General features: G+C 48.2%; 1 pseudogene; it reads left to right on the top strand.

Annotated features, from left to right (window-relative positions):
* The first annotated feature begins 7,040 nt into the window (after positions 1-7,040).
* Positions 7,041-7,859, top strand: LOC144821990 (28S ribosomal RNA; annotated as a pseudogene).
* Positions 7,860-10,009: the final 2,150 nt, after the last annotated feature.

Raw genomic sequence — 10,009 nt, 5'->3', positions numbered from 1 at the left:
GGTCCTCTCCATCACTCGGTATGCAAGGGTTACCAGAAAGATGGGTAGCTTTCCTCTGGATTAAAAGGGACAGGGTATGCCGGAACCGCTCTCGGGCTGGTGGTTCTCAGTCGTGAACCAGATAGGCTGGGACCAGGACCCATCTTCCCCCCTGTCTGGGGCTCTATCCTCCGGCCTGCCACGTGGCAACATTCCGCGGGATGGGCTCCATCGGGCCCAGGCGGTCCTCTATTGGGCGTCTGGGCCCGAGAACTCTAGCCGGGCGCTCCCTTCACTGGGCTCTGTCCTCAGCTCCGCCATGGGCCAGGGGCCCGTCGGGCGTTCCCCAGCTCAGTTTGGGTTCAAGAGGTCTGGCAGGTGCCCTTGGTGGCCCTGGGGTGGAGGGTGCCCTCCCCACCCCGGGCTCCGTCCTTGGGCCTGCCGCTAGGATGCAGGCCTTGAGGGGGCCTCCCCTGCGCATGCAAGCCCGAGACCTCCAGCCAGGCTTAGCGGACCGGGCTCCGTCCCCCTGCTCCTTCATGGTCCCAGGACGGGAGTCCGTCAGGCCCGGGCAGGCCTCCCTCCTGCTTTGCGCGCCTGTCAAGGTACCTGGGAGACCCCGGGTTGGAGGTCCATCATGGACATGTCTCTAACAAGCATAAAGACTTCTATCTAAAAACCTATTGCTCAAAATGTGACAAAGAAGCTGAATACCACAATATTGCATGCCATTATGCCAAATGTAAAGGAAGATCTCAAAAAGGAGAGCTGCCATTTCTGTGTAGCTTCTATGACCTCAGATTCGGAACAAAGATAGGAGTTTCACAACATGCTCGGCATGCGCATCAAAGAGCGCAAAATGAGGCTAGGCTAAAAGCTCTAGCAAGCAGCAAATCATCAAAATTATGGTCACAGGAAGAAATACTGCTACTAGCAAAATTGGAAAAAGTATATGAAAACAAGAGGAATATTAATGCGCTGATGGTTCCACATTTCGACAATAAAAACAGAAAAGAAATTGCAGAAAAAAGAAGAGATAGAAGAGATAAGAGCAAAAAATTGTCAAAGGATGTACTGCAATCATCCAATGTCTCTGAAAACGACTCTTGCGATGAACCAGAGGTTTCAGTGGAAGTAACACCAGCGAAGTGCAAAGACTTTATCAATCTAAAATATGCGCAAAAAATCAAAAACTTTAATGAGCTGGATGATAGAATTGCAGAAGACGAAAAGTACACCAAAAACGCAAAGCAACATGATGCTGCTATGGATCTGATTGAAGTAACTTATATCTCTGAAAACACGACTGATATAAGTCCTGTACCCGCAAATCGTACAGAACCAGCAAGTGAACTCAATAATGAGCCTACGAACCCTGCTCAAGGTGAGCACCAGAATGCCTCAGTAGAGAACAAGATACCAAAGGAAGACAAGAAAAAACAAGCATTGAAAATGCAATAGGTCTCGCAATAGAAGAGTTTGACATTTTTCGTTTTGCATATAGATGAGTGGCGTTGCGTGGATGAGTGGCGTTGCGTGGGTGAGTGGCGTTGCGTGGGTGAGTGGCGTTGCGTGGGTGAGTGGCGTTGCGTGGGTGAGTGGCGTTGCGTGGGTGAGCGGCGTTGCGTGGGTGAGCGGCGTTGCGTGGGTGAGCGGCGTTGCGTGGCTGAGCGGCGTTGCGTGGCTGAGCGGCGTTGCGTGGCTGAGCGGCGTTGCGTGGCTGAGTGGCGTTGCGTGGGTGAGTGGCGTTGCGTGGGTGAGTGGCGTTGCGTGGGTGAGTGGCGTTGCGTGTGTGTGTGGCGTTGCGTGTGTGTGTGGCGTTGCGTGTGTGTGTGGCGTTGCGTGTGTGTGTGGCGTTGCGTGTGTGTGTGGCGTTGCGTGGGTGAGTGGCGTTGCGTGGGTGAGTGGCGTTGCGTGGGTGAGTGGCGTTGCGTGGGTGAGTGGCGTTGCGTGTGTGAGTGGCGTTGCGTGTGTGAGTGGCGTTGCGTGTGTGAGTGGCGTTGCGTGTGTGAGTGGCGTTGCGTGTGTGAGTGGCGTTGCGTGTGTGTGTGGCGTTGCGTGTGTGTGTGGCGTTGCGTGTGTGTGTGGCGTTGCGTGGGTGTGTGGCGTTGCGTGGGTGAGTGGCGTTGCGTGGGTGAGTGGCGTTGCGTGGGTGAGTGGCGTTGCGTGGGTGAGTGGCGTTGCGTGGGTGAGTGGCGTTGCGTGGGTGAGTGGCGTTGCGTGGGTGAGTGGCGTTGCGTGGTTGAGTGGCGTTGCGTGTGTGAGTGGCGTTGCATGTGTGAGTGGCGTTGCATGTGTGAGTGGCGTTGCATGTGTGAGTGGCGTTGCATGTGTGAGTGGCGTTGCATGTGTGTGTGGCGTTGCGTGTGTGTGTGGCGTTGCGTGTGTGGCGTTGCGTGTGTGTGTGGCGTTGCGTGTGTGAGTGGCGTTGCGTGTGTGAGTGGCGTTGCGTGTGTGAGTGGCGTTGCGTGGCTGAGTGGCGTTGCGTGGCTGAGTGGCGTTGCGTGGCTGAGTGGCGTTGCGTGGCTGAGTGGCGTTGCGTGGCTGAGTGGCGTTGCGTGGGTGAGTGGCGTTGCGTGGTTGAGTGGCGTTGCGTGTGTGAGTGGCGTTGCGTGGTTGAGTGGCGTTGCATGTGTGAGTGGCGTTGCATGTGTGAGTGGCGTTGCATGTGTGAGTGGCGTTGCATGTGTGTGTGGCGTTGCATGTGTGTGTGGCGTTGCGTGTGTGTGTGGCGTTGCGTGTGTGGCGTTGCGTGTGTGAGTGGCGTTGCGTGTGTGAGTGGCGTTGCGTGTGTGAGTGGCGTTGCGTGTGTGAGTGGTGTTGCGTGGGTGAGTGGCGTTGCGTGGGTGAGTGGCGTTGCGTGGGTGAGTGGCGTTGCGTGGGTGAGTGGCGTTGCGTGGGTGAGTGAATGGTTAGCTGTTGCTTATGCGACGTATAGCACTTAATACTAAAGTAGGCAGACCTTCTTAGCCTTTGTGAGAATAATAGCAAAATAAAAATAAAAACCAGATCAAGTCAAGGACGCAAACGGCACCATGCTATTGTTTATTTACTCAGATGATTTGCATAAAAATGTAACTTGTGAGCACGTTTCTCTAACTCTCCAATAATCCCATTACAACACTTTGTACAAATGAGATTGGGACTCATCCTTCCGAAGTCGAGAAAAATGTGCAACGCTGTGTTGAAGTTAATTTTTTTAATTAACAAAATGCAAATAATGTGGAGAGATTTCAAGTGATTCAGGAATGGGCGCCCTTGTAAAGAGAAAGTACGGCCGGCCTGGGCAGTGATAGGGGAGGAGGGAGGAGAAATGCGAGTCACGGCAGCAGCAGCCTTTGATGTGCCTGCCGGCCGGCCGTGAATAATTAGGGGGTGAGAAATGCGCTCGGAGGGCTGCCTTTGATGTGGTAATGCGAGGCAGGCAGGCAGGCGGCTGGTGGCATTGTGCACGCGCTTTTTAGGGCTTGCGCAAGCGCAATGACCTAAAAAGCACATGCACTTGAAGGAATCGCCAGTGGAATCGCCAGTGGATAAACACTGGATAAGCCCCTATAGAGCTTCGCCAGCTATGCGCTGAAGCGCATCAGCAGGCGAGCCCTAAGAAGGCTCAATCGGTCACACAAGAAAAATTATGCAAAAGCAAAGGGCAGCAATAGAGAATTTCAGGCAATGTTTAAAAAAGACAAAAAGAAAATTGTCAGGATTATCACTGATGGGGCAAAAGATGCCACTTGCCAAATCAGTACTGATGAAATCTTCCAATATTACAAGGACATTATTGAAAAAGAAAACAAGAAAAACCCTAAATTCGTCCCTATTGGCTGGATACCGGCTGAATTTGAAATTGGAGGATTATGTAAAGAAATTACACTGCTCAAAATAATTAAAGCCTTCGATAAGCCAGATTTAAAGAGAGCAGTGCGGCCTGATAAGATTGGCCTAAATGACTTGAATAATGTGCATAACAAGCAACCAAGACTACTGCCCAGAATCTTATCATCTTGGTTATCGATGAGAAGAGTACTAGAAAGTATTAAAAAAAAACGGTCCATATTGATACCTAAGAATGTACCGATTAGCGAACTTTAAAAAATCAGTAATTGGTGTCCAATTACCATCGATACAGCATTCATGAAGTTCTTCACAATAATACTGACTAAAAGACTCTCATTCTATGTTGAATTAAATACGAGACAAAATGGCTTCATGAAGGTGAGAGGTTGCCTCAAGAATCTGACTCCTCTGCAAAATATCATAAAAGGAACACAAAAAAACAGAAACTCATTAGCAGAAGAATTCATAGATATCTCAAAAGCCTTTGACTCTGTCAGCCATGGTCACATTTTACAGAGTCTCGCAAGGCACAGAGTTCCATCATACATCAGAGACATAATAAAAGACGTATACACTCACGCAACTAAATTTTTCAAGGGAAAGAACCACGAATCAACTCCTGAAATAACAATAAGATCCAGGATTTAACAAGGTGACTCTTTATCCACACTGTTATTTAACATCGCCATGGATCCACTGATCTGTGATCTTCAGAAAGACGGCAAGGGCTTCACATTCAGATCAGATCGTCTCATTGAGCAAATCACCGCTCTCGCCTTTGCCGATGACATCGCAGTATTCAGCAACACCCGGAAAGGAATGAGTACAAATCTGACAATTATTGAAAAATTTAGTAAAACAACAGGCTTAAAACTTAATGTGAAAAAGACACATGGACCTTATATTAGTCACCATAAAGATAAAACCCTGATTAACAACTGTAAACCATGGCAGTTTGAAAAACAAAATATTGAAAACATTCATCCAGGAGAAAGTGAGAAATACCTCGGATTGAACTTTGATCGACACACCAGCCCTACAAGCAACAACAAAATTAATGAGGTTCTTGTTATTTGGGTTCAAAAACTTGATAATCTGCCACTTAAGCCCACACAAAAAATAGAAATGTTGTGTCAGTACTTGATCCCCAAACTGTTGTTTAAATTGGAAATGATAGGAACAGAAGCTAAAACTTTAAATGTTCTGCATCAAAAAATAAAAAAGTATGTCAAACATTTTCTACACCTTCCTGCATACACATGTGATGGTCTCCTATATTCAAAAAGATCCTTTGGGGGCCTCAGTATACCAAAGTATGTACAACAATTGGTCTAAATAAAGTCAATAGTTTATTGTATCTCAGGGCAGCTCCATATCTCTACATAGCTCATTCATTCATGTATACAGGATAAGTAATCAATGAGAAAATTGATTACATCATCAAAACGCACAAACTCAACATTTTACTTAGTAGTTTTCTGAGTTATTATTTGAATTTGTTAGCAACATATGATTGGAGGAAAGAAGAATTTGAGAAATGGACAAATCTCCCTGTCAAAGGTGATGGTATAAAATACTTAGCAAGTAATCCACCCTCCAATTCTGGATCAGCGAGCATGACAAAATGAAAGAAAACCCGTACATAGCGGTGTTGATGTTGAGAGCAAATGTCTTGTATACTAGAGAAACCATCACCTGGGGAAGACATCGTACATTTCCTACATGTAGGTACTGTAAAGATGTTTGCAAAACATTTTCACATATTTCAGGTGCATGTCCCAAAACCAAGAACATTAGGATAAAAAGACATAATAACATTCTGGATTTGCTCTTTGATAGAGCAAAAAGGTGTGGGTGGATGGCATATAGGGAACCTCATGTTAAGAGTAATCAAGGTGAACTATGAAAACCAGATGTAGTGTTTACCAAAAATGGTACAGGCTTAGTGAATGATGTTTCAATTTGTTATGAAAACTCACAGAATTCCCTTGAATTAGCGTTTGAGAGTAAAGTTATATACTAGCAGGATCTATCTCAGCAAATCAAAGATCTCACCAACTGTAACACTGTAAAATGGGGAAACATCCTTTACCACGAAAATTTTACAACGCGGTACCATTACCACGCAGGTTTTACAACGCAAGTCATTACAATGACTTGTGCAGGAGGGCGCTGGAGGATAGGGAATAGTTTAATATACTATCCAACTCCTTCCCTACTATCCACGGGGACTGGAGTTGGAATAGTAAATTAAACTATTCGCTATCCAGCGCCCCCAACACAAGTTACTTGCGTTGTAAAACCTGCGTGGTAATGGTACGCGTTGTAAAAGCACGCGTTGTACTGTCATACATCCTGTAAAATGTCATGGCTTTATTGTTGGATGTAGGGGTATTTGACCTCAATGTAATGATGTTGCTCTGGCTGATCCTGGTCTATAAATGTCATTCCCGTTCAAGAAAAATGTTTGACTGACTACTTTAATGGACACTCTTAAAATGTGCCAAGTATTCATGGACAATTAAATATCAAGCTTAGGCAGAGATGTACACTATCGTACAGCACACATGTCACCCTTATAAAACATATTGTCTTAAAATGTTGATTCATTAATATTTAGACGTAGTTAAGCAGTTACATAATAGTTTTTTAGTTGACACAAAAATTTGTGTCGATGTGAACTTTCGAGAATCTTTATAGATATGCATTTTCTAGTTAGATATGCAATTTATAGATGTGTATTTTTACAGATGTGTGCTTAAAAACAATTTAGATACAAATGTGTACATCATGATTATTGAAATGTCTTTAATGAAGAATAGGTTTCAAATAATTACATGCACATAATCACTACATGCCACACGTTGATTATTGATGTCCTGCTAATCATACTTTAGTTCATCAGGATTGTTCGTAGACAATTTAAAATTGTTGGAATAGTACTGGAGGTTGTACTATCTCTGGCCTATACATGATCCCAGTTCCAGTGAGGACAGCTTTGAGTGTGGCTGTACTCTGGAGCGAAATAATGTTGCATTATTGGAAGCAAAACTCATTTGACGCTGATGGGCACCATAATAACCCAGAATGAGCCACCACGTGGTGGTACAGAAATAGCCCAATGCCTCGTCATCGAATTAGTTACGCGCATGAATGGATGAACAAGATTCCCACTGTCCCTACCTACTATCTAGCGAAACCACAGCCAAGGGAACGGGCTTGGTAGAATCAGCGGGGAAAGAGGCCCTGTTGAGCTTGACTCTAGTCTGACACTATGAATAGACATGAGAGGTGTAGGATAAGTGGTAGGCCCTCAGGCCACCGGTGAAATACCACTACTCATCGTTTTTTCCCTTACCCAGTGAGGAGGGGACGAGCCCCGTGGGGCTCTCGCTTCTGGCTCCAAACGCTTAGCACTCGCCGGGCGCAACATGCTCCGGGGAAGGTGACAGGTGGGGAGTTTGACTGGGATGGTACACCTGCCAAATGATAACACAGGTGTCCAAAGGAGAGCTCAGAAAGGACAGAAACCTCCAGCGGAGCACAAGGGCAAAAGCTCGCTTGATCTTGATTTTCAGTATGAATACAGACCGTGAAAATGGGGCCTCACGATCCATCAAACCTTTTGGGTTTCAAGCAGAGGTGTCAGAAAAGTTACCACATGGATAACTTGCTTGTGGTGGGCAAGAGTTCATAGCAACATTGCTTTTTGATCCTTCGATGTCGGCTCTTTCTATCATTGTGAAGCAGATTTCACCAAGCATTGGATTGTTCACGCACGAATAGGGAACGTGAGCTGGGTTTAGACCGTCAATAGATACCTCGGTGCCAAGGAGCCTCAGTTGTCCTGGGATAGACAGCCTCTCTCGGGGGGCTGGTACGTACAGCCGCTCGCTTCCATCGCCCTTAGTGCACCGCATGTTTGTCGGGCACCCGGTGCTAAATCATTCGTAGACAACCTAATTATGGGTCAGGGTTTTGTAAGTAACAGAGCAGTTACCTCCCTGCGATCTATTGAAAGTCATCCTCGGAGCCAAGCTTTTTATCATTCCATGCCTGGGCGCCGCGAATGCCTCCTCCACCACACCCAGGGGTGGGTCCCTCTACCGCCGGGATGGCAGGAGAGATGCATAGGGGGTGATGCGGGTCTGCCTGAGGCCGCCTCCACCACGTGCCCTCTGGCAAGGGGGGCTCCCCCTCCCGTCCCTGCACCACTGGGGTGCGGGGTTGGGGGCCACCATCCCTTGCAGGACAGCAGGGTGACCAGATGGTCTGGGCCAGCCGCCGCCCACCTCCTGCTCCCAAACAAGTTGAGCAGGGAGGTGAGCAGCCCCAGGGAAGGAGCCTCCCAAACAGCGGCCTCGGTGCGCCTGGCCACCCTCCCCGTCATCAGACTGCAAGGGCGACTGGTTCTGGCTATCTCAGGCCATCTGGGCGCTGGGTCTTCCCGGGCCATCTGGTTACCTGGCAACGCGACCATATGGCCCTGCGGGCTGGGTAACCAGTTGGCCCTGCGGGCTGGGTGACCAGATAGCGACCTACTGGCCAGCTGGACTGACTCCAACTTTTATCCTTCCCCAGGGTTCTGTGAGCGGGGCTTAATAGTTGAGGAAAATAGGCTCCCGGGTATTCCGGCGGGGAGAGGACGTGGCCTGGGTTTAACCCTGCTTGGTTCCAGCAGAGGGTCCGGGCTCTGGGGACGGGGGTCCATCGGGGTCTGGGGAGGCTCTTCCCGACCTGACTAGAGTTCGGAAGCTGGGACCGGGCCTGGGGCTTGAGCTCGGTCCGATAGGCCCTGGGGTGCAGGAGCCCCCGTCCTGCAAGTCAGCTGAGGGTCCGGATGTTGGAGACGGTGGTTCATTGGTGCCCAGGGAGGCTTTCCCCGGCCTGGCTAGGGTTCAGAAGAGGGACGAGCCCAGCGCTTGAGCTCCGTCTGGCGGGCCCCGGGGTGCAGGAGTCCTCTGTCCTGCAAGCCAGCCGAGGGCCATGGGGAAGGGGGTCTAACCGGGGCCCAGGGGCTCTCACCGGCCTGGGTAGAGTTCAGAATCTGGGATCGGGCCAGGTGGTGGGGGTGGCTGGCTAAATCCGCTCAGCTGGCGGAGCGGAGTTCTCTGCTCACCCCTAGTAATTACACATCTTTGCAGGGATCACACTTGGAGCAAATGGAAGGAATGCCACAGTTCCTGCATTGCTGTGGTTGAACAGGCAGTCTTGCATGATTTAATTCAATTAAACCACCCTCTGTTTCAGCCATATGTGGACGTTGATTCACAAAAATACCTAGGGTCAACAGAAGTGACCTTGTGCACCCTTTGACCCCTGATGAATTGCAAGGTTGACTCTTAATCCCTCCCTGAGACCGGCAACAGCTGTTTATTTGTTGCAGAGAGTCTAGGCCAAGGGTAGGCACATCACTTTCTATTCCTGTGGCTGATGTTATGAGACTTGATGGATAGCAAGTAACAATACAGCGCTCACTCCATCAACCTGGAAGGAACCTTGAGAATATAACAAGAACGAGACACGCTGGCTCCTTAGGGGTAACTTATCAAGGACAGAGCCAGGAGTAGTAGAGAGTAAGTCACGGGTAGGAGCTGGTGCCCCTGACTGTCCATAGTTGGGGTGACGTGTTGAGGTGGCTATATCGCGTGTAGAGCAGCGCTGTAAGTGGGAGGAAAAAACTGGAGGGGTCTCTCATAGGGGCGGGCGGCTGTTATTATGGGCGTGGCTTAAAACACTTAAGCTAAAAATCTGTGCTTAGCATAGTGTGCCGCTGACTGGCATTTTGCTTCTTCTGTCCATTTATCCAGATAAATGATACAACAGGTAACATCATACCTACAACAAGCCAGAACTACTGGCTTTGTCAATGGTTGTAAGTTGCATAAGATAAATAAGCAACAAGTATCACTTCATTGTATAGTTTATTGAAAATGCTTCTCGCTCCTGTGGGCGAGGTTGTGGATAAGGCTAGAGCAGTCGATCTTCGAACTGAGAAAACAGGATTGAGCCTGAGGTCCTATGATTCAAAAAATGAATATGCCATTGTGTAATGTAACTGGTGCTCATGTAAAGCGCTCAAAGTTTGCGTTGTATAAAACTAAAAAACGAGTCTCTCTGAAGTTACATCAAAAGCAGTGATGGATGGTACCATTACAGAGGTAAGTTTTTTTTTCTACCTTGTGGGGAAAAG

Source organism: Lissotriton helveticus, chromosome 2_2 (assembly GCF_964261635.1).
Source record: "Lissotriton helveticus chromosome 2_2, aLisHel1.1, whole genome shotgun sequence".
Classification (NCBI taxonomy): Eukaryota; Metazoa; Chordata; class Amphibia; order Caudata; family Salamandridae; genus Lissotriton; species Lissotriton helveticus.
Note: the sequence above shows the minus strand (reverse complement) of the source record. Positions and strands in the feature narration are given on the sequence as shown.